General features: G+C 35.9%; 1 protein-coding gene across 1 annotated transcript in view; it reads left to right on the top strand.

Annotated features, from left to right (window-relative positions):
* Positions 1 to 4,112: 4,112 nt before the first annotated feature.
* Positions 4,113 to 25,238, top strand: part of LOC124365008 — a 262,674-nt gene continuing 241,548 nt past the window's right edge. The window contains exon 1 of the mRNA XM_046820884.1: positions 4,113 to 4,312. The gene's annotated coding sequence lies outside the window, so the exon portion shown is untranslated. The remainder of the gene's footprint in view (positions 4,313 to 25,238) is intronic.

Below are 25,238 nucleotides of genomic sequence, written 5' to 3'. Positions count from 1 at the left end.
CATGCTTGTGTCTGTCCCTCCATTAGACTTTGTTGCGCTTTAGCAAACCACGTAACTGAGGATGATATCTCGATAGTGAATTAAGTTTTAAAATTAAAAATTTGTACATTTTGCTTTTTCTTCAAGCGAAATTTCGCTTATTTACGTTTGTATGCTTGTCTGTTAGTGCGTCTTGTTTCCGATGGATATCTTAAAAACGAATTGACTTATTGAATTGAAATTTTGCAATTCCCCAAATTTCTTCATACTAAACATTGTATTTGATGATGGCCATGCAGCTGAACCTTTACATATTGACTACCCGCAGGATATCACAAGAAAGATTAAATCTGTAGACTTTAAATTTTGCATGCCGCTTTATTTCTATATGGAAAATAACTAGTTGAATGAATATGCATATCTATCCATGATATTTGGAGCATCAATCATTAAAAGCTAGCATATTTCCTCTTCTGCATCCTTGGGAACTGTAAACGTTTATTTACCGTTTGACTGTCTATCCGTCGAATATTTCGGAAATCAAATTATGTATAGAGTTAAAATTCCCAAAGTACTTGGATTTTTACAACTAGGAAATGTGTACTTTCAGATAACCCATTTGACTCATCCTTAAATAGTTAAAAAGAAACAATGTAAAACATGTCTTAATTTTTGGACGTGAATATTACTATGCAAAGGAGATTTTTAACATATAGACAAGCTAATCATTATTTTTGCATCCTTTATATTACCTAGAGTAATAAACTCAGGAAGTAAGAACCATGTGTGATCTAACTGGAGTGTAGTATTAATTTTTCACAATTCTATCTACATTTGTTTATATTCAACTCACCAATTTGACAATCTACTCTCAAAGTACATAGGTTTCCACCAACATCAGTACACTACTGCAATAAATTAAGACTGTAATTAAAATGCTTCACAAATAAACGCCATATAACAATTTGGTTAGTTAAGTATCCGAAAAAAATATCAGTAAATTCTGCCCTATACTTGAAGTCCTAAGATAAACGTCCAAATAAATACACTTATTTAAGTATTGGCTACAAAAATAAAAAAAATTCTCATAAGGAATACAACGCGTTACTTGCCATTCCATAATAATGAAGCCCTAGTAGTACCGACAGTAGGTGTTGTGTAATTTCCGACGAAATAAATCGAAGCAGATGTAATCAAATTCTACGTAAGCAGTAAAATACTTGTGTCGGAGCTTACAGCATTTATGTAAACTTTTAAAATGTTTACTGATAGGATTAGGAAACATTCCACAGATGTTGTTTTGTATAGATTTCAATTAAATTATGATAAATATAAAATGGCATTTTTTTAATTTCAGTCTGTTTATTTACATGTTTGAAAACATACTTTAAACATTGCATTCATCCATAGCGACAAAGCATATAATTACTGGATAACCCGAAAGTAAATATTAATTTGTAAAGGGTAGAGTAAAACTCTATGATACTAGTATTACACTGAACAGATGTACTTACTGATATAAAATACTCCAAATGTTCTTTTAGGTGATAACTAGAAATTAGGATATGAAAGATTTATAAAAGTTCTTACCATGTCACTATTATCCAATTTATTAGGCAATATTACAAACACTCATAGACCTGATTTGTTATTCTCGCCAAAACTTGAAAGATTACGTTTATATAGTGGTTAGCCCGTGTTTTCAAGTTTTCTATTTCCTGTCTTTAACCTTCAAGGATTATTAGGTAGCTTTTTCATAAAAATACTTGGTTGCCGCTCCCTAGGTAGAATTACAAATACATAAGTTGTACCGCAAACTATATTAGAAGTTTCTAACTGTGTTGGTAATAGACTGGCTTCACGAGTAACTCTGAAACACCGCCTCAGTACTTCTCCAGCAATTTAGTGTCATAACATTTTTTCAAGTAATGATACTAACCCCTTAGGGTTTTTAGGTTTATATTTTTTATAAATTGTAACTAAAATTATTGATGAATTCGGTTTGTGGAATTTAAAATATACCACTGGATCGAGGCAACGTATGATTAATCCTAACCTAAAAGCTTTTACATAATCATAGTTCGTTCAACACTGGATTATTTACAAAAAAAAATCTAATTTTAAAAGCGATGTGGTATTCAAAATTTTGTTTGTATAAAACTTTGAAGCCAGACTTTTTACGAGATTCTTTTAAATCCTGGTTACTCCATAACGATTGTTTCCACTTAACGAAGGTTTTCCTATAACATCCGATACATTCAAAATATCTTTCCTTATATCGTCAGTTTAATTAACCTTTTAGTTTGTCCATGATTTTATATGCTACATACAATTAAACATGTTCACTTGAAAAAATCGCGCTCGACAAAAAGGCACACTATATCCTTAATGAGCTTAAAACAAAGTTATGTGGGGTCAGTACCAAACCAGTATAAAATTAAACAACTAAGTTTATAGTATCTTTGTATCGAAGCAAAAATAATACAAAAAGTAAATTTCGCAACAAATATAATTTCATATACTCTAAACATACTGAGTACACATTCTTTATATTTAGGTTTTCGCTAACAGTGTGAAAAATAACTACTGGGGGACGGAGGGATTATATAGGAATTAAGTCCATAACGCGTGTATAAACTATCACACTGCATTTCAGAAATGTCAGCAGTGAAAACATTAAACAGAATGGGAGAAAACCCCAAATCTTGCAGACTGAGATGACTATGGGGAAAATGTCTGACAGAACTATTTTTAATTTTCACATGAACCTTAGTAGAGCAGCCTCTCGACACACAAACACGTAGAGCATGCAAGCCCTAGAAGTAGACGGGAAGGCCTTAAGTCGTAAAGTTTTACTAGCAGGCCTTTTACTCCACTCTTTATAATAAGAGGCTGGAGATCCACAATGCTTTTAGCGTAAATTTCCTCTCACGTGCAGGCAAACTAAAATTTGTAAATTCGATCAAAAAGTCAATCAATCAATATGTACCGTTCATGTTCAACCAATATTATATGCAACATAATCAAACGTTTAATAGTCTAGATTTTGAAATAATGTTTTTAATCAAATAAAATTTTAGAAAATTACATTGATAATATTGATAGAAAATATTTAAAAAATTAATTATCCTTTGAAAATGGTGAATGAAAAAAACATTGAATCGTCTTTTAAAAAATATTGTAAAATTTCATACACAAAAATACTCCTTTGAATTTAATTATTACATGAAACATATAAATTGCCCCTTTCTTCACAATATGAATATAAAATGGTTTTAAATTTCTTTTTGAACTGTCCTAACCAATTACACAACTTAACGCCCCTAAGCTTAGAGCAATCTATCTGTTCTCTATGAGGTTTCGAATGCATCATTGTACTATTTAGATTCGAAGAGACATTTTCCTTCGAAAACCAAGCGCTGAAACGTCGTACAAATAAGTCAAGTCAATTTTGGGAATCAACTTAAATCAAAACATTCCTGTCATCGTTATAAGTCACAGTATTTTTCTTGGTGGCAATGTAGATTGTTAACACACACGTGGGTAAAAACATTGGGGTCGAAAATTACCCTTAAGAAACTCCAACACAGTATTGTTAATTATCAGAAAGTTATTAATGCTTTGACTGTTGAAATTACTGTTGAAAATGTAACGTCATGGTTCAGAGATATTAGAGTTTGGATACTAAATCTGTTAGATTTTCGTGCACTAGATGATCACAGCTTGAAAATAGATTTCTTAAGATACATATAACATTATAAAATTATTATTTTTCATTTAAGATTTAAAAGAATTACTCAATTTTTTTACAACTTAAGTAGTGTAGTTAGATAACTTGCCATAAGGGGATTGGTATTGTATCCTGTAACATTGTAATTTTTGACATTATAAATAACACACACAACCAAAAATAGATTATTTAGAAAGTATGTTTTTAAACAGAGAATGGATTTTAAATGACTTGAAAATTTGACAATAATGAAAATGTTGTAGTCGATCCGTTTGGTCTCTGTATGGCGTAATAAATTCAATAACTTTCAAACTGACGCGGTCGATCTAAATCGGGTTGGCTCGGGCAAAGTCGGCTGTTTCCGTACGCCACACGCTCCACAGCTGGTCTGGAGAACGAGAAAAGGAAAGGACTCTGCCAGAGTCTGTTGGTTGTTGTGTGCGCACGGTTGTTCTTTGTGTGGGTGGTTGAGGTTAGAAGCCTGTAATGTGTTGGTGGCTGTGCTGTGCGATGTACCGTTGAATATTTATGTTTTATTAATTATAAAACACACCTATTGCTGCCGACGCAGCGAATACAGTAACTCGTCCTTGCATTTTTATGGTAAGTTTCAATTTATTAATTTTTTGTTTACTTTGGTAAGTTATGTGTTTCTAGCTGTTAAATTGATGTACGACGCTATTTATGACAATAAATGAACAATTTTTTCGCAGGACACGATCGAAATATACCAGAAATAAGTTATTTTAAAGTTCTTGTTCTAAGTGATGTTATTATGGGAACCTTTCCTTAATAACAATAAACATGCAGTTTAAATATATAATATTGTACATTCAAATTCCCATTTGTTTATTACTGTTGACGTTGTTTTTACTTTATAAACTTTTTTAATATTACATTTTTAGTAACCTCATATTATTTTGTAGAAGTCTTTCATAACAGTTTGTAAAATATACGTGTTCACAATGGGAACATCATACTTTAAAAATATTTAAAAAAACTTTACATTTGATAGTAAACATATACCAATAATATAAATACGATATGAATATATTGTAAATTCACTCAATAGACATACTATAAAATTTATAGTATATAATATATATTATTTAATATACATTAAAAGTCATATCTATATCGTTCCTCAAAAGAAATAATAATACAGTTTTATAATTATGGAAAGGGAAGAACACAATGTGTGCATACATTTAATCAATTTTGTTTTACCACCTCAAAAACGTGATTTCTTTGTTACACAAAAGTTATATTTTGACAACTTTGTTGTGTAGGGATACTAGTTACTCAGAACAATGTACCTCCTGAATTTTATAGCTTATTTACACTCTCCCCTAATCTATAGTTGAACCCTCACGTGCATATTTTACTAAACAAGGGAGCCACCCACACGCCGACATGGGAACATTATAAATTTAAACAGGCAGTAAATTTTAAATAATCATGAAAGTGCAAACCGTCTTCCCTTTATCGTACTTATTCGTATGGACCGTAATCATGTTTTAAAATTGTTTTAGAATCGGTTAGGCCTAACGCTAATTAATTATTCTTTATGGAGAAAACGTGGCACAACATAAAATACTTTAATATAAAAAGAATACAATATACGAAATATAAAATACATAAAAAAGTGTTTATTATTATTATGTAAATATTTATCTAACACTTTTCGAGGCTACATCTCTAATATGGATCAAACACATGTCAGAGTTTGTATGTAATAATGCTCAAATTATTGTTGTTGTTATGTATATAAGAGGTAAGGAAAAGCCTGTTACACTTTCATGCAGCTGCAATAGACAGATTTGTAGTATTGCAATAGTCTAGCAAAACCCAAAATGACGTCTGGATACAAATACAGCAACTTTCAATTTTTGTAACGTTTGTAGCGGTATATTTCAATTTTTTTTTTTTTTTACTCATCCATAAATGCAGGACACTGAAAATTGTTTTTGTATTTTATATATCTTGCTAGTCAATACAAATTACATATATAGGTTAAAGTTTTTAGACGGCCATTCACAATAAAGTTGAAATTTAATCCATCAATTGCTTATTAAATGAATCACAATCTTCAGAATTGTAAAGTAGGAAGATTAAATATTTACAGATAAGTGTATGAATATGTATTAAAGTCAAATTAATGGAGCTATAAACATCTTTTGTGATACGACTTTATCTCAACAGTTAAAGTACTTTTAAAAACTTATTTACTAGCTCGTTAATCTGGATTATGTTATTGAGATACGTAGTTGGATAACTTGCTTCTGTAGTAGTAGTTGATACTTCTGACAAGATCAGAGACTACTATGGGTTTATATATACACTTGCCATTCGTGAATGTTAAAATCTTCGCTCCAGGGACTTCAGAGAATCTTTTCCCATTTGCGTTTTTTTATTGAATAGCTTAGATTTACTAATATTTACCGAAATTCCACTTTGAAAATTTTATCCAACACGTTATACATCTACAACAGAAGAATTAAAGACATTTTGTACACGTGTGTGATTTACGTAGATCTGTTGTTAAAACGGAATAATTGTCGTAAACAATAATAATGGTACAACCTAGTTTTCTACACATACTACTGTCTAGAGAAGGACTGATTGATGAGAATGTTGAGTTTAGCTCCAGTTCACCTTCCTCTTAGTGCGGCCTGTGAAATCTGACGCTTTTTGGATCTAACGCGTCGCCGCCGTCCTTTCTTAGACCTCTTCAGACGAACCTGACCAGATTCCAGGACTCAAGTCTGTGACAGTGTCAGGCTTAAAACCCTGCATTAAGAGGAAGGTAAACTGGAGCTGAATTTAACATTCGCACCAATAATGGTTCGCTGTAGAATTTCGCATAAGCTAGATTTTTGATGAAAAAAAATATTGTCAATAGAAATTTACCTATATATATATATATAACATATGATACTCTCTGTCACCTATCGGCGGTGTAGCTTTACTAAACATTTTGGATGTAGATGAAATATTCGAAAAGTTCACAAGAATGGCCTTGCCCTGGAAAATTTAAAAACTGTTGCGTTCTAAAGTGCATTTTGTGGTAATTTTATTTACTTACAACCCTTTGAAAACCATTTACTACGTACAGGCCTTTTAAAGCAGTTTTTAATTTTCCAAGCACTTGTTTTGTAACATAAGCGTATTACTTTTTGTTTTAAATGTGTTATTGACAATAGTTGATTACAAAGGATAACAGGATTTGGACATTTGTCCTCATTATATTTTGCAAAAATAAAACAATACGTTTCAAGGATTGGAATCTTACTCGCCTACAGGTTTTAAAAATTGTAGTAAAACGTTTGATAGTAGAACAAGTTGTATTTCAAAAAGTTTAAGCATATACCTGAGGTTCACAGATGTGACGAGAAGCACAAACCGTAAGACTGCACTTTACAAGCATACTACACAAAATGTGCTGTACAAATCAGTGAAGGTGAGATATATTGTTGTTAGCGAGTTGATCGCCACACACTGGTTTGTGCTTGCTTGGGGTCAGCACCTTAAATCTTGAATGGATCGTTAAATCCTTAAACCAGGATGGGTTCCAATCCTGAAAACAAGGTGTAATTATTCTTGTACCATAAAAGATGGCAAAGGTTAGAAATGTTGTGCTTTTGAACGTGTTATTGCTGAAAGTTTTGTTGTTGTGTAGCCCTTCAATTACGAAGGAGGATCCATTTCGTCATTTTTCCCCGCTTCACTATGATCACTTCATTTTGGTACTTTGGTATTATATGGACGCTACTCTATATATAAATAGTTAAATATATATCTACGAATTATAAATAGAAAAAGTTAAAGTTAACCTTTACGAACGCTCACGTGATCTGAGCTTTATTTTAGGTGCTGTCTCTAGGGATGCATTTCGTGATCTGAGCTTGATTTCAGTCAGGCACTGTCTCGAGGGATCTATTTCGTGATCTGAGCTTGATTTTAGGTACTGTCTCGAGAGATGTATTTCGTGATCTGAGCTTGATTTTAGGTACTGCCTCGAGGGATGTATTTCGTGATCTGAGCTTGATTTTATGTACTGTCTCGAGGGATGTATTTCGTGTTCTGAGCTTGATTTTGGGTACTGTCTCAAGGGATGTATTTCGTGATCTGAGCTTGATTTTAGGTACTGTCTCGAGAGATGTATTTCGTGATCTGAGCTTGATTTTAGGTACTGTCTCGAGGGATGTATTTCGTGATCTGAGCTTGATTTTAGGTACTGTCTCGAGGGATGTATTTCGTGATCTGAGCTTAATTTTAGGTACTGTCTCGAGGGATGTATTTCGTGATCTGAGCTTGATTTTATGTACTGTCTCGAGGGATGTATTTCGTGATCTGAGCTTAATTTTAGGTACTGTCTCGAGGGATGTATTTCGTGATCTGAGTTTGATTTTAGGTACTGTCTCAAGGGATGTATTTCGTGATCTGAGCTTAATTTTAGGTACTGTCTCGAGGGATGTATTTCTTCTTTTCGGAGGACGCTGCACCGAGGCTTGCACTGATGGCCAGGGGGATTTCCGATCGTACCTTTTCGACGTCATATCACTTTGAATGATCTGGCACATACCCGAGATAGTACTCAAAATTAAAGCTCACATCACGTTAGCGCTCGCAAAAGATAACTTTAACTTTGGTACTCCTAGTAACATGTTTATGATAACCTAATCTCACCTACTTACAGTGTTGCCAGAAAGTTTAGGGACAACCCACATAAAGTGATATACTACTTGTGTCCCTATACTAACAGCAGATTGGCTAACTCTATATATTTCCCCATTAACGCAGTGAAAACGAAGTATTTTGGTGTGACTTTCATTACTTTATGTATAAAATCTTTCAAAATATGAACTTTTTTGTGATTTTAAAATTTTGGAGGAAACACCTTTTTTTTAAATAAAGGAACTTTGAGCGATCACCAAACTGTGAGAGTGATTTTTTTCTAGTTGCCAAAATAGCATTTATTTACTCCATATCTTATGTCAAAACAGCGTACCAATTATTAAGATGATTGGACATTTATTTTAGAAGTTATAAATTTTAATGTTTAAAAAAAACAGGTGTTTCCTCCAAAATTTTAAAATCACAAAAAAGTTCATATTTTGAAAGATTTTATGCATAAAGTAATGAAAGTCACACTAAAATACTTCGTTTTCACTGCGTTAATGGAGAAATATATAGAGTTAGCCAATCTGCTGTTAATATAGGGACACAAGTAGTATATCACTTTATGTGGGGTGTCCCTAAACTTTCTGGCAACACTGTATATCGCGTAATAACAAGTTGTAGATAGGGACAGAGTAGCCTGCGTATAATTTCAAAGTGCCTGTATTCTGTATTCAACTATGTTACATCAATTTTCCTCATTATTATGTTCAATCTATTGTATAACCTAATCCCACAGGCTTACAATTTGACTGCCATACAATTAATTTTACTGCTATATATTTGTTAACTAGGCTAAATCAGAATTGGGCTAAAGGAATATATGCTCTGAAATAAAAACAATTAATCCAGAATATTTTCTTAATAATAAACATAGAAGGATGGCTTATGCTGACATCGTAGGCTGACCGTATGATTCTTGAACTACAAAAAAGTACAATATTAGCGTAAGGTAACTTATAGCTAAATTATGACGGAAATGTATTTATACGCCAATAAGTAACTGCTTGATTAAGTTTAATCACCAAAATAACAATTTTATATTTTATTCGGTTATATTGTATTAATAACAACAATGAATAAATCACAATTAGTAAGACAAAAATAATTGTCTTCTCTGGCGGCTGTTGTAATTTTCAAATTTATTTAACTCCTTTTCCAAATACAGGTACATGCAACACAATGCACTCAGGAGTTACAGTAGTGTGGAATCCGAGCAGTATTTTTTATACCTGGAATTGGTCTTAAATACTGCTGTAAGCTCTCATTGGTAAAGCAAGTCAGTGGCATGATGCCTTGCTTTCCACAAAATCAAAAAACATTTGTAAAGCATTTGTCTCCCGATGTCACCTTCGTGATCAATACAACTCTGTAACAATTGAACTGCAAAATGCCTTACCTTAATGTTGATATCGCAATCCTTCAAATATTACTGGACCAATAATCGTATTACATTGTTAAGGCTATATTGCTCACTGTTAGTAAAAAAATAGTACTTAACGAGTGATTGACGTCTTTCAATTTTACTCAGAATTTGTGTTCAGCAACTCATTCTAAACAATGATAATTAATACAAGCGTCCAGGAGTGAAGGGCCAGAATGAAAGTGCTTCCGTGATAAATTGAAATTTATTGCCCGCTTTTAATGTCTATTGTTCTTATGTCGTCATAGGGGTCAGGTCCCCTCGTTTGATAAAATAAGAGAAGCGTACCCATGTGGGCGCGAACAAAATATATTAGGGGAGAATTAAATAAACTAGATAACACCATGCATCACGATTAGTTGAACCCGTATGGGACACACATGTCTGTTGTGTGCTCTAATACTGATCAGTTAGATTCTTGGGAGGATATATTTTAGGGTGATAAACCCAAACTATTTTGACCTTGGAAATGTGATCGACCCGTTTGGTGACGATTGGGTAATCGTGAAAGTGTGATCGACACCGGAAGTGTCGAATCGTATTATATCGATAATTTACTAATCAAAGACCATTAAATTGTGCATCAATCTAAATCTTAAATATTTAATTTTGTCTTTAATCGGAAGTTTTTTAAAATTTAAATCATGCAAAGTTTTGTCGTACACTGTTAATTATAATACTTCAGAATGGGATATCCTTATACATATTCGTGACAGTCTAATGGAATCTAACGTTATTTTGTTTAGTCTTAAGTAGAAGTTGTTTTCTACTTTGTGTTTTTCTTATTTGTGAAATAAAAATAAACTCACTTCTTCACTGTCTAGTCGTACATCAGCTAACTTTATAAAAAGTACTTTGATTTGCATGAGTCAATTTTGTTGCGCTTTTTTATTGTTTTGCTTAGCAACTGAAAATGGGTAAAACTGCTACTATACGAGTTTTTCTTTTAAATGCAAATTATTACCATTTTTATATCTGAATCCCATTTAACACAATATATTTTTTGTGTTAGCAACTCAATCTGTCACGGTTTGCTTTATTAGATTTTTGATACTCCTTACTGTTTACTTTGATGAGGTTACAGTAATGTAATACATTTCTTGACGTCGAGTAATAGATACAACATATGACGTAAAACTTACATATTTAGTATTTATTTTGTAATAATTAAATATACGATACCCGTATATATACAACAACACCTTGTGCATAAGCTACAAATAAGATTTTTTTTAATTATAAAAGAAACCTTCAAACATAAAATAACCTTTAATACAAAATAAAACAGCGCACATTTTAGAATTTCTGTTGAAATTTTTAAACATATTTGTTATGTTTCTCTCGTAAAAAAACCTATGAACTAACGCTGTTCCCTATTGCGGCGCAATGTATAATGAAATGATTTTTACAATTAAACGTAAGTTTTGCCACTACGTATATTAGGATAAATTGAAAATAATCTCTACCATGCGACCTTGATAACTATAGTATTATCAATTAAGAATTGCGGCTAGGCCCAGGTCGGTTCACACTCACACTCACGATAGTATTACATCACTATTAGTCACCTACTGCGTTTCGTTAATGATATCCAATTTTATGATATTTTGAATTTTATTGCAAATGTCCTAACGAGAATAATGATACTAAAGAGCAAGTAATACACCAAAATTATCGTAACCAGTCTGTATGATGTAACCTGTCTCCTGGCCAGTCAGCAGGTGCTGGGCTGGTCCCAAACCCAACCCTGCGCTTTTGAGTGTGGGGGTGCGTGAGTGCGTGCGAAGCGATTAGCTTGCCCTTCATCCGTAATCACTATCGCTAATACTATATATTGAGAGGATCTTCAAGCGCGGAATTATAAAGTTAAAGTTGTATATATCGCCTCTGAAGGTTCGTATTGGAAGGTTGGTAAGGTTCCCACCTAATATCCTGCAATGTCTGTTCTCCATCAGTGAATGTGCCGTCTCCGCACCCAGCTTGCAGCGCCCGTGCCGTTGCAGCAACCTTGAGCACATGTAGCCTATCACAATCACGACTCGGCTGAAATGTCAGGGCGAGGTGAGGTGAGATATCTGGCCGGTTGGCGGCTCGGTTGGGTGGAGGCGGTGACATGACTGTTCGAGCAGCTGGCTTTCAGAACAGAGAACAGTTGATTTGTAATATTGTTAGTACTCAGGTGAATGTAGTTTCCAACGACCGCACCGCACAAGGTTTTTGGCGTTGTAAAAGTTCTTTGCGAGCTTTCTATTTTTTGGTGTCAAAATGATTCTGCCTCAACTTTGGTTAGTGCAACCATGATAACAATACCTAAGGAAAATGTGGTTGATCAAATGTCTTCAAGATGGTGCTAAAAGTGGGCATTTGCTTTCTGTCAATATGAGTTAAACGATTCAACACGAGATTGTATTTGATTATATCTGATAGGAATCCTACAAGGCCTTTTTTAAATCGTGATGTTGGTCCACCCGTGAGATCATAACACCGATATAAAGACTCCAGAAATTTTGTAAATAGGGTTTTCCCTTAGTCCAAGGAAGAGTTTTATCGATTTTGGCTCAAAAAGTAAAAATAAACTTTTAACGTTTTAGATTGATCTTAAACTCAATCATAGAGATAACTATGATGGGAACAAGAAAATGGAGTAGAAAGTTGTAAATAAACTGGAACAAATGATATGACATTTTATCTCATAACATAGTAACACATGTGGTTAAGTTACTTTGTTGGATCGGTTCATAAGACTTTCTTTACATTCGGCCAGGTCCTTCGGTGTTCCGCTGTATCAGTCTGTATAATTTCAACTTGACATATTTAATGTACACGGTCCATACTAGTCAAACACTTCAACTTTCTTCGTTTTCTTTAGTATTAGGCATCGTTCAATTCATTATATTTCATCTTCAAATGAATCGCAGAACTTTTATGATTGCCATTCCTAGTTTCAGTTATGTCAAAACACATTCAGAGAAGTAAGGATGTTGCTCTCTTCACATTTTTTGAAAATAATATAGTGAAATTCTTTTAAAAATTAAGAGTTCCCAGAAGAACGAACAGAAGTCATCTATGGGAAAGGAAGAGTTGGGTGGAAAGGTGACAAATATCAATTACTGTGTTTTATTAACCGAACACTATTAATTGTATAGAATGTTTAGGAATTTAAAAGACGGATTCGATAAGATTCCGTGTCGGATAAGACGCTGAGGTGTCGATTAGCCGAGGTGCGAAAGCTCGTTGTAGACTGTTGTTGCATATCTCTTGTGTGAAAGTTCTTGAGCCATGAGAACTTTGTTTTTCTTCGTCCTCAGTTTCACAATTATTACAGCTGGAAACCCCCGTAGTCTGGTACTAGTTGTTGTGGACGCATTCTTTGTACTAAAACTTATATCTACATTGAATGGTCAAATTTTTTATTCCAAAATGCTACTACCGATAGTGCATGCCAACTTTTCATATTTTTCAATAATCATGCGTAATTTATAGGATTTAGAAGTATATGCACATATTATCGTATGCAATTTTATGCATGAGTTGTAAGTGGCTCTCCAGTGGCTTCTTTTTCTCTTAGCGAAGCCTGTCTCTCATTCGAGGAGCTGGAAAAATTCCATTTATGTTTGCATATCTATTCGCACGATATCTAACTGACATGTAAACTTCAAAATGGGCATGAATATTTATCTATATAGACGAACACTGATTTAAAATATAGTACATGTCACTCCACGGAATTTGGATGCGCGTTAGCAAATATTTTTACATTGGTGTTATGGGTAAACCACCATGGCATCGAGAAAATAGCAATATAAATAAATCTGTAAGCAACCTGAATACACCCACAATAGATTAAAACTTGTAACATAATAACATATGTAGCCTAACAATCCCAACACATATAACATAATTTTACGGGGTCTTGGTGTGTAACATAATTTACGGGGTCTTGGTGTGTAACATAATTTACGGGGTCTTGGTGTGTAACATAATTTTACGGGGTCTTGGTGTGTAACATAATTTACGGGGTCTTGGTGTGTAACATAATTTTACGGGGTCTTAGGTGTGTAACATAATTTTACGGAGTCTTGGTGTGTAACATAATTTACGGGGTCTTGGTGTGTAACATAATTTTACGGGGTCTTGGTGTGTAACATAATTTTACGGGGTCTTGGTGTGTAACATAATTTACGGGGTCTTGGTGTGTAACATAATTTACGGGGTCTTGGTGTGTAACATAATTTACGGAGTCTTGGTGTGTAACATAATTTACGGGGTCTTAGTGTGTAACATAATTTACGGAGTCTTGGTGTGTAACATAATTTACGGAGTCTTGGTGTGTAACATGATTTTACGGGGTCTTGGTGTGTAACATAATTTTACGGGTCTTGGTGTGTAACATAATTTACGGGGTCTTGGTGTGTAACATAATTTACGGGGTCTTGGTGTGTAACATAATTTACGGGGTTTTAGTGTGTAACATAATTTACGAGGTTTTGGTGTGTAGACTTTTATTAATTAATCACTGATATGAAAGTCGATTTAATGAACAAAAATCTGAATGTATCAAGTGGCAAGAGTTGTTGAGAAAGATTTCATATGTACACTTAAATTTTGCATGAAACTTCATTTCTAAAAGAATGAGTTCTTTGTTGCGTCATTTTCGTGTCAACTTTTTACCCATCTGTCCCCAGGATATCTAGAGAAGAAAATTAATTAATTATAGATGTGAAATGTTTCATGCAACCTCAGTGGAGCCTGTTATGACACGTGGTGTAGTTTACTTCTACCTTGTTTTGTTATATGCAACAATGTTGCTCAAGTATTCTTTTATAAGTTCTTCAAATTTTCTAAAATACCTTGCCATGGCGTCAATCATCACTATGCGCGTCCACTTCGTGTTCCACGTAGTAAGGCTATCCAGTAACCACACTTCTTTGTTTTGGACAGTCCAAACCTAGCATCTCTGAGGTTAGTACTAGAACCAATAAAAAGAATCCACCACTGTAGCGCTATATCTAGTAAATGTTAGTACTCATTTCAAATTTGTAGTAATTTTGCATCATCTGAATTTCATGAGATTATGAAGAGTAATCAAATACATACCCTTTATGAGTCCAATATGTTGGCTTTGTTACGAGATTCAATACGGCATTCCTCATTTGTGTCCAATCTTTATTAATATGTGTATTTGTCTTTGGGTTTAATTGCGTGATTTGAATATTTTTGTTGCAGTCAAAGTGGCAACCCAAAGGTATAGAGTACTGTTAAGTTTTGCAAAACACCCTTGGACTTACACAGTATTTGAGAATTTCATTATGCTTTTATATAAGAGATTCTAAATAATTTATTTGTGAGTTTGGCTTGTCCTTATTAATGGTTTTGAGTTGAATTCTGAACATCAACTCATTTGGACGTTTAGAGAAGAGTTTCATCTTAGGTGAAGGCGAAATTTTTATCGCCATAGCATCATTGCAGTGTTTGCAACCATTGTATTTTTTCACTAGTTTATTTCCTCCAATTGTAACCGCAAGACATGTTATTATTGCCTACTGAGCCATTTTTATACTTTGTTACTCGACTGGTGAGAATTCTATGTCTAACTCCCAGTCGCATCCCAGATTAATTCATCAACTGCCTAGTTGAAACATTCATCCACTGTGATCAATCTTCAATTTTGATCAATTCCCGAACATTCCTCCTCGTCACTCGTAACTCCGGTGCTCGGTAGAGGTCACTGCTACTCACGGGTCACCGCCACTTCTGTACCGGGCACGTTCGCGTTTCACCACCGGCCGTGGTCTGATTCCTCCTGCCGTGAAAGCGAATCTGCTCCGCTCCGCACTCCGCACATCCTCGTTCTAATTGCCCCAGCGACGTCGGGAGCCTGCCAGAAGACACGAGGATCGCTCACACCCTGTTACCCTTTGTCAACTTTTAACAACGCGGACTTCGCCAATTAATGTATCCATCCCGCATACGTTGCACCACAGGACGCCACAAGGCCTACAGAAATAGGTTAGCACGATGCTGTTAGAATGTCACGCTTTCCGGGCGTCGTGACTTCCTTGTATACTAAATGGCCGTTTTCCCTCGCGTTTTATACCGGACTAATGGAATCTTGGTACCATCTTTTTATAGGACCCCTTCTAGATTGACTTTTTATTGCGAGCCGGAGCTGCAAGCCGTCAATTACTAGGAAGGGGTTTACTAATGTCCTGAGATTTACTTTAATGACTGGCATGTACCAACTACGACCATGTGCAATTTAAAATTCGCTTTTACAGATTTTTCTTTTGACCTATTCATTGTTTTAAGTAGTTCATATTACTATCAATTGATTTTACTATTACGTAATGGTGGTTATGTTTTGACCAGTGTTCAAATGAATGAAGTAGCATCTAGATCTTCCGAGTTCCAAGACATTGTTCTTTTAATACTAACGAAATTGACGTTCAGAATCTTCCAATCTTTACAGTTTTCCAAGACTTTAATACTTTTTATATATTAACTTCAGAATATTGTTAACTGCCATGTTTTCTAGACATACCGTGGCTTTATGACGGGTTCAAATTAATATATCTTAAGTTATTATTTACAATTCTTAATTCTTAGTTACAATTTAATTTTGAGGCCAGTTTAAAGAAAGTCATTGCAGGTCGAGTGGTGTTGTACTCATTGGATGAGTTTCTTGATGAGATGGTGTGATGGAGGCAGAAGCGTTTGACCGCCTCTCCACGAGTGTTATACTTTACGTAGATCGTGACCACCATTGAGGCCATCTCGATCGTTCCCATGAAAACATCCGTAATTTTCGTTTAAGAGAGCTTTGGCGTTTCTAAGGTATTAAGACGCATCTCTCGAGGTTTTGAATTGGTTTATAGGTTATTGTCATAAATAATTACATCGTGTAAATTGTGGAATTGGACTATACTTATTACTGTTCCTGCTTACGCTACTGATAGTAATAAATACCGCGTTTTCACATTATTCTTAGTTTCTATTAATTCTTTTATAAGCGAGATTTTGTAAACAAATTATTTTAGTAAATTCAACCAATCAAGTTGTATGTATACGATGACCAATAAGGGAATGCAGCTATGAAATAGTTTTACTACATGACCTATCTGCAGTACTATCACTAACCTACTGTAACCGCTTAAAGTTTAAATATTTATGATTTTCTTTAAACAATAATACACAAATAATAATGATAGGAGGAAAAGTGACAACAATTCGTAAAATAATAAATTATGCAATTCAACCAAATAGTTAGAATAAATTATAAGTTAACTCATGAAACAGACTAAAAGATGTGAAGCGAAGCCAAACTGAAAATAAATTAACAAAAATGATAAGGTTATGATTTGATGAAGTGTTTGTTGCTTTTATTGTCCAGGCTTGAAGCCTAATTTGATAACACAGTGTTATCATGGATGAAAAGTCTAATGGGACGATACCACTTCCTCCCCCCCCCCAAAAAAAAAATAAAACTAAGTGTAGTGGGGCGTATGGTTGTACCAAACCTTTATTTTTTCATTGTTTCTTTTAAAATGGGAGTAATACTCGTGTCATGAACTATCGTTTAAAACCATAAAGATGTTCCCTTGCTTGTAGTCGAAGTGTGAATATTCACACACTGAATCTTCCAGGCTGGTAAGGGTTCTTCAGCGATACAATTGGTCAAATAGAAGTGACAATGGATGTGTTCACGGCCCACGATTATATAATGGTGCGTTGTCAAGTTACGCTGTGAGACCTACCTATGTTATAGGTCGAGGGGACGAGCGTACAGTCCCCCACTTCCTCATTGCCTGGCGTAACCTGTATACTCTCCGTTCCGGGTTCTAAATTTGCCTATGGCCTATTCTGGCTGGAAGATATAATAATAATGTTGGAAACTCAGCGGCGCATCTAGAACTTGGGAAAAGGATGATGCAGTGAAGGAACAAAAATTACGAGCGTTAAAGAAAAAGAGTTTGAATAATGTGCATTACTACAGTATTGCTATGTAGTCAAATCTCTACAGGTGACTTTAACTCCCCTTTTACAAAACGTGTACGTGCCGTTAAGTATCAGTTTTATCGTTCCTGGTTTTAGAAAATGTGCCCAGACCTATTGTTTTGTAAATGTTGTTGTTTCCAGACATTTTCTCGTATTGTGGAGTTAGAGGTGTTCACTAATATGATATACTCGTTTTCATACTGAGAACTGACGAAATGCGGAAACTACACTTTATTCTGCATTGAGAGGGAAATTTATATTGTGTTGAAGGTATACAGTTCCTTAAATACCTTACGGAATTAAAAGGATATTTTCAAACTGCAAATAAAAATTATAGGCTGTAAGGGAGAACACGGAATAATATTCGTGAAATTTTGACAAATTCCAATAAATATTGAGATTATTGAAATAAAAATGATCAGAATTGTTGATTAAAAGTTTATTAGGTGGATTTTGATATGTTGCAACTAAGCGTTTGCTTAGTATAAGGCATGAGCTAGGATTTAAATTATTTCAATACTTTGCTATAATATTATAGGATATAAAGTCTAAATCGAACATTAACTTAGTGTAGGAACTAAAAACTTTAGATTCGAAAAATTTGTGTAATTAGCAGCGTATCAAATGGTCTTGAAGACAGATCCCTCAAACCGATAAAGAGACCTATTGAATACCTCTATAATAAGAGTGTTTTTTTACTCTATTATGTTTTTTACCAAATCATATTACACATGTTAAGAATTATAATTTAACACACTTCACTATAAACTAAATATATGACTTGATATGACGTGATGGATTTGCTCTAAGTACTTCCACGTGATCTGGAAGCGTAATGTGCAGCATATGTTGCTTTTGGTGTTATAAAGTCTAGTTAGTATGCCTGGTAGTTAACTATGTTACGGCATTCAAAGTGTTATGACGGGGGTGAAACCCAGATTGTTCAGCGGCATTGTGTGCTGGTATGAACAGTTAAAGCTTGGTCGAGAACAGCATGTAATAAACAGCCAATCCTACTCAGGTATGTTATTGATCAAGATGGTAGAAACGTGGATGCTAGGATGATTTTCTTGCAAGACGACACATGTCCTCATACTACCTTATGAAATCATCAACAAAATTGTCAACTAACTCATCTCCCTCATAGTTTCAATTAACACCATGTGACTTCCATTAATTGATTTGTCCAAGGAGGCAATATATTAGAAGAAGTTATAGGATAACTAGTATATAAACAGATTATGAAAAGCACATTAAGACAAAGAGTTCATCGCTGTCGGTATAAAAAACTAATATTCCATTGGGCAAATACTGGTTGGCGTTATGTTGACATGTAGAAAAAGTTTTCTCTGGACCAATCTTTCTTTTTAATTGCTACTCGGAGCGATAACAATTCGTCATTGTACGCGAAATAATAAATGTTTTCTTAGCATTTAGTGATCCAACGTGAACTCACGTAAGTATAAACGGGAACCAACGGTCTGATATTATTGATATCACTGGACAATTTCTATTTTATTATGTCATTGATTTGTGTTTTATTAAACATATTTTATTTGATTTATTTATTATAGTGAATGGGTAGTGACAGAATTTCTTCCTTGTTTGCATACGGACTCACGTAATTGAGTAATGTCAGATTGTGTAGATACTGTGTTCATTAATTATACTGAGCTGTGGTACTCTTCGTCAGTTACTTATACATACAATGCGTAATTATGAATTACAATTATTAATATACAATAATAAATCTTTTTAACACTTTTTGATATATTTTATTTTGAACATTGTACATTTCAAATTCAAAGAATTCAACAGTCATCATTCAAATGACTAGATTCTCTTTATCATTAATAGTAGCTGAAGTAGTTTAGTTTCTTGGTGATGTTAGAGCTAAGAAACTCACTGTGCTTGAGCGTCATTACCGCACGTTCTAACGCATCAGTCTCTGAGTACAGAGTGCGTTCGAAGGACATATGTTCAAGTTCTGCCTGGTCGGAGCACTTTTCATTATTGCTGCTCATCTCGCGCTTGAGAGTCATTACCGCACGTTCTAACGCATCAGTCTCTGAGTCAGAGTGCGTTCGAAGGACATATTTTCAAGTTCTGCCTGGTCGGAGCACTTTTCATTATTGCTGCTCATCTCGCGCTTGAGAGTCATTACCGCACGTTCTAACGCATCGGTCTCTGAGTACAGAGTGCGTTCGAAGGACATAGGTTCAAGTTCTGCCTGGTCGGAGCACTTTTCATTATTGCTGCTCATCTCGCGCTTGAGAGTCATTACCGCACGTTCTAACGCATCAGTCTCTGAGTACAGAGTGCGTTCGAAGGACATATGTTCAAGTTCTGCCTGGTCGGAGCACTTTTCATTATTGCTGCTCATCTCGCGCTTGAGAGTCATTACCGCACGTTCTAACGCATCAGTCTCTGAGTACAGAGTGCGTTCGAAGGACATATTTTCAAGTTCTGCCTGGTCGGAGCACTTTTCATTATTGCTGCTCATCTCGCGCTTGAGAGTCATTACCGCACGTTCTAACGCATCGGTCTCTGAGTACAGAGTGCGTTCGAAGGACATAGGTTCAAGTTCTGCCTGGTCGGAGCACTTTTCATTATTGCTGCTCATCTCGCGCTTGAGAGTCATTACCGCACGTTCTAACGCATCAGTCTCTGAGTACAGAGTGCGTTCGAAGGACATAGGTTCAAGTTCTGCCTGGTCGGAGCACTTTTCATTATTGCTGCTCATCTCGCGCTTGAGAGTCATTACCGCACGTTCTAACGCATCAGTCTCTGAGTACAGAGTGCGTTCGAAGGACATATGTTCAAGTTCTGCCTGGTCGGAGCACTTTTCATTATTGCTGCTCATCTCGCGCTTGAGAGTCATTACCGCACGTTCTAACGCATCAGTCTCTGAGTACAGAGTGCGTTCGAAGGACATAGGTTCAAGTTCTGCCTGGTCGGAGCACTTTTCATTATTGCTGCTCATCTCGCGCTTGAGAGTCATTACCGCACGTTCTAACGCATCAGTCTCTGAGTACAGAGTGCGTTCGAAGGACATAGGTTCAAGTTCTGCCTGGTCGGAGCACTTTTCATTATTGCTGCTCATCTCGCGCTTGAGAGTCATTACCGCACGTTCTAACGCATCAGTCTCTGAGTGCAAAGTGCGTTCGAAGGACATAGGTTCAAGTTCTGCCTGGTCGGAGCACTTTTCATTATTGCTGCTCATCTCGCGCTTGAGAGTCGATCAGACTATGAGTAAGGGTCACAGAGAGCGTAGGTGCAAGTTATGTATATGGACGGAGCACTTCTCATCAGTACTCCCCATCCCGTACTGTGCCAACTCTTCCTCTTGCAAACAAACAAAACAATAGCTTACCGAGATTGCAGAAATATTACCAATGGATGGTTGTGTGCGGGGACTGATCACATATTGAGCATCTACATCATGGATAGATACACGCTATGTTGGTAGACATCGATTACTTTGGCATGAGCTTACTTTTCAGTGACGGCTACGAAAAAGTTGAATACAGTCTATAAAGTGAATATATAGTAACACCTTATCTCTAAAGATCCAGTCGACAACTATGTCATCTACACTAAATTTGGGCATAACATTATTTCAAGACACGATGAAGAATGTTTTTGATTCTGACTTTTTTTAATGGCATCCGATTTTGCTTAAATTTTGTTGAAATGCATAAATTAAATATCGAAATTGCAGACTACATGAACACGACTGGTTATTCCTAAATAACAGACTTGTTAACTAAACCTAATTATTAATCAATTAGTTGTTGTTGGTATCAGAACACGACATCTACAGAACACGGGATGGCCAGAATCCAGTTTGGATGACCGAAGATTGAAAATCCGGCCCTTGTAGGACCAAAAAATAAATTTGAAGCAACGTATCGCCGTGAGCCGTAAGCGTGGTTTGTTTGGGAGTAAAATGGGAGCCGGTGTGCTTGTGTAGGAATTATGTAGTCTTGTTAGCGGACTGGTGAGGTGTGATTTGGTGAGCGATACGGGCTCGCCGAGACGATCGTGGGTGATCTGTCGCGACCTTGGGTCTGATCTCGCCGACCGCGCTGCCAAGTGCTGCCCACTTACATTTTATTTATCTCCTCCCCGACTCGACACATCCACCGTGTCAACGGTGTCTCTTTTTATTAGTCACGGGTCATGGTAATTTTCCTCCTTTTTGCTCTGTTTGGTATTTTTATCCTCATTGTTATCTCCTTGGTTTAGCGTGGTGAGAAGTAGTCCAATGTCCATTATATGAAACTATACAGACTTTATCCTTAGTAAGTGTGAAATACTTGCTAAATATAGATTATCACTATTGTCTTGTTTGCTCCATGCCTTGTACGAAATATAGTATTAATGAATTCTACCATCTGTGCTATGTTTCATGTGCAAACCTCTTAACTGGAAATACTCGTTACAGTAATACACTTTAGCAACCAATCCACATCAATTCAATTTTTGGATCAGTTTAGAAAGTAACCGATCAGACGAATTATCTAAATTGCTCATCTCAAGAGTCTAGGCATAGGTTTCTAACCTGCTATCCTGAATTGGCCTGTAGTCAACCTAGTGGTTTTTGAGAAAGTAAGTAATGTCTTATTCTACCAGCCGAAATTATGGCTAAAAGCCCTCTGCAGCACAACCTGTGCATCAAAGGGTTAAAGCTGACTTCCCAACCACCACCAATGGCCGGGCAGGCGGTCTGCTTGCAAGGACAGGATCGCTCAGCGGTTATCTACCCAAGCAGAAGCCACGCTCGACTTCGTTTGATTTGGTTATCTCGTGATAACCGTCGCACTTGCTACATTGGGCTACTGGCAGAAGTGTGTGTGTGTACTGAGTAGTAATTTTGTAGTAAATTTTAATTAATCACTTTTGTATTCGATTGTTTGGTTTTGGTATGGTACGCAAAGTAACTATACACGGTGTTGTTTAATATATATTGACGTAACCTTCAAAAGTTGTTAATAATGTCGTAGGTATCTCACCGAGGGCGTATTCGAATCTCAGCTCGAGATCATGGCATTTTTCGATTTATTTGTAATTTCTGAAGCAAATGGCAGTTTGCTCTTCACAGCGTTATTGTCTGCTATTCACTTTCTAACAGAAAATGGGCGGTTCAAGTTACTCAGTTTCGTACAGCGGATACATGAAGTTTTCTAAAACCAATCATTCCTCGTTTAATTTTACGTGCTTTCTCCGTTCAATGCACCGTCGTCATTACGATTCGACAAAGAAGGTGAGATAATCACCAGTTTTCCCTTGAACACAAGCACTGCTTCGCCCGCCGCCGCCGTACCACATCACCATACCCGTGTCTTGTGTAATAGCGGAGAACCTATTAGGGCAACCGACACCACGGTTCTGACCGGGCAGATGAGCGACCATCGGAGTGGACATCCGGAAGAGTTGGAAGACCTCAGCAGCAGCGGTAGCGACTTCCGGTCGGCCTGTCCACTGGAACCAGTTAGAACAACCTGCGGCTCGGTCGCGTGGGAAAGTAGATGTCAATGCTGCAGTGCTTCCATGGCAAGCACGAGTGAAAGTGGAGTGATTATAACATAACCGGCAACACCAGCGGGGCCCTAGGGGTCTTCGGCTAATCACTCGTTAGGCGCCCGCCCAGAAGACCCAAGGACACGATCCAAGAGGTTGATGTAATCGATCGACCGGCAGTGATCGAGATGTCGATACTTCATATTCCCGTGCCTTGGCATCTACGTCGGTTGATGATTGTGATGAGGTGATTATGTAAATAGGTCTGTTATAGACGGATATACTGTGGTTGATTGGGCATTGAAGAATATATATCTTCCAATGACAGGAATTAACTAGGCCGAATAAAAAAACATTTTTCAAGTCTTCTAAATTATAACATTTTTATGCATTTAGCCTTAGAATTAGCAAGTAATTCTTTGCTGATTCCAAAATTTATAAATTAGTTAGTTATCAGTACATTTCTGAAAAATATCACTATTTTAGTTTTCCAATAGTTTTAAATAGAACCATTACCCCTGCCTGCGGCAAGTGAAACCAGGATACAGAAGAACAGAGCAGGCCCACTTTGTTTTGCAAGTCCTAACAGGCGTGGATGTGTTGAAACAAGTGGTCCTGCCGCGCCGCGCCGGTCGCATCCTGCTCGCTCTCGGAGCAGACATGTCGGGACATGTCGAGACTGCAAGGAAGTGTCACTGTCAAGGGTGACAGTCAGTCAGCAAGTGGGTGTCGATGTAGGTGAATAGAACAATGACTGGTGCTGGGACCGAAGCAGCCGGCGCATGCAGATGACTAGGCCGGTGACCTCGCCACTCACACACGCACACACGCACGCTCTATCGTCGACAGTGGGATGACGTGTGATACAGACAAGCAGCCTGTACGACTGAGATCATCACGTCCTATGCAATCTTTATACTGTATATTATATTAGATATAGTCCAACATTAGAGCGTTACACGTGATTCTCTATAATCCAGTATTTTTCTTAAAACCCATCACTTTACTGGGGCATTCGAGACGTAGAAGTTAATTCATTGTCAAGCCAAATTAAATGTGACCGTAGTTTAAAATTCATTTATCTTAATTGTAAAATTGACAACTATAGTGATAGTTTACATTTAATCATAAGAACATAGAAAAATAATTCAGGTGATAAAACTGACACCCAATAAATATAAAAGTAATTTGTAGCTTTCTCACGTTGTTTCCCTTCATGCAAGTTCATGTTTAACCGCTGTTCAGATAAAATTAGTTACATTTGATTCTGTTTTTTGCGTTGTGGTTGCCACAGCTTGAAATATGTATAGTCTGTGATAATAGCATAAGAAAATTTTAGTTTCATGAGATATTCTCAATAGCCTGTTGATCATAATAACTGGTAAACACTGACGTTGCTCGAAAATCTCGTTATGTTAGCGAGTTAAAGAGCGAAGAATTACTTGTCCTTACTTTAAAGCTTTGTCTAACGATTTTGTCTTTACGATAAGCTAAGGCTTCTGTTCATTTTCTAAGAACATCTTGATAATATTATAAATGCAACAGTGCCTTTGTTTGTTTTGCTTTAACGCGTAAACTATTCGACCGCTTGTACTCAAGGACATTCTTACGGTGCCTCGTATGAATATAAGCATGATATTCATTCAATAATTCCTCCGGGCTGCGCCCCACTAATTTTTAAAGTTACAAAAATACTATTTTGGTTTCTAAAGTTGTGAAATATTAATTGAAACAGCGTGTCAAATGTAATCAACTGTTCTGTATAAACATTGTTTTATGACAGCATAACCATTAATCATTTAATTACTATTTTCTATTTGTTTACATTTATAGTATGTAAATTCTCTAAAGAGTAACGGTGAGTTTTTACGCCGTTTTTAGATTTCAGCGATTGTGTAAGTACTCAAG

This window comes from Homalodisca vitripennis, chromosome 6 (genome assembly GCF_021130785.1).
Source record: "Homalodisca vitripennis isolate AUS2020 chromosome 6, UT_GWSS_2.1, whole genome shotgun sequence".
Lineage (NCBI taxonomy): Eukaryota > Metazoa > Arthropoda > Insecta > Hemiptera > Cicadellidae > Homalodisca > Homalodisca vitripennis.
This window is presented reverse-complemented; position numbering and strand designations above follow the sequence as displayed.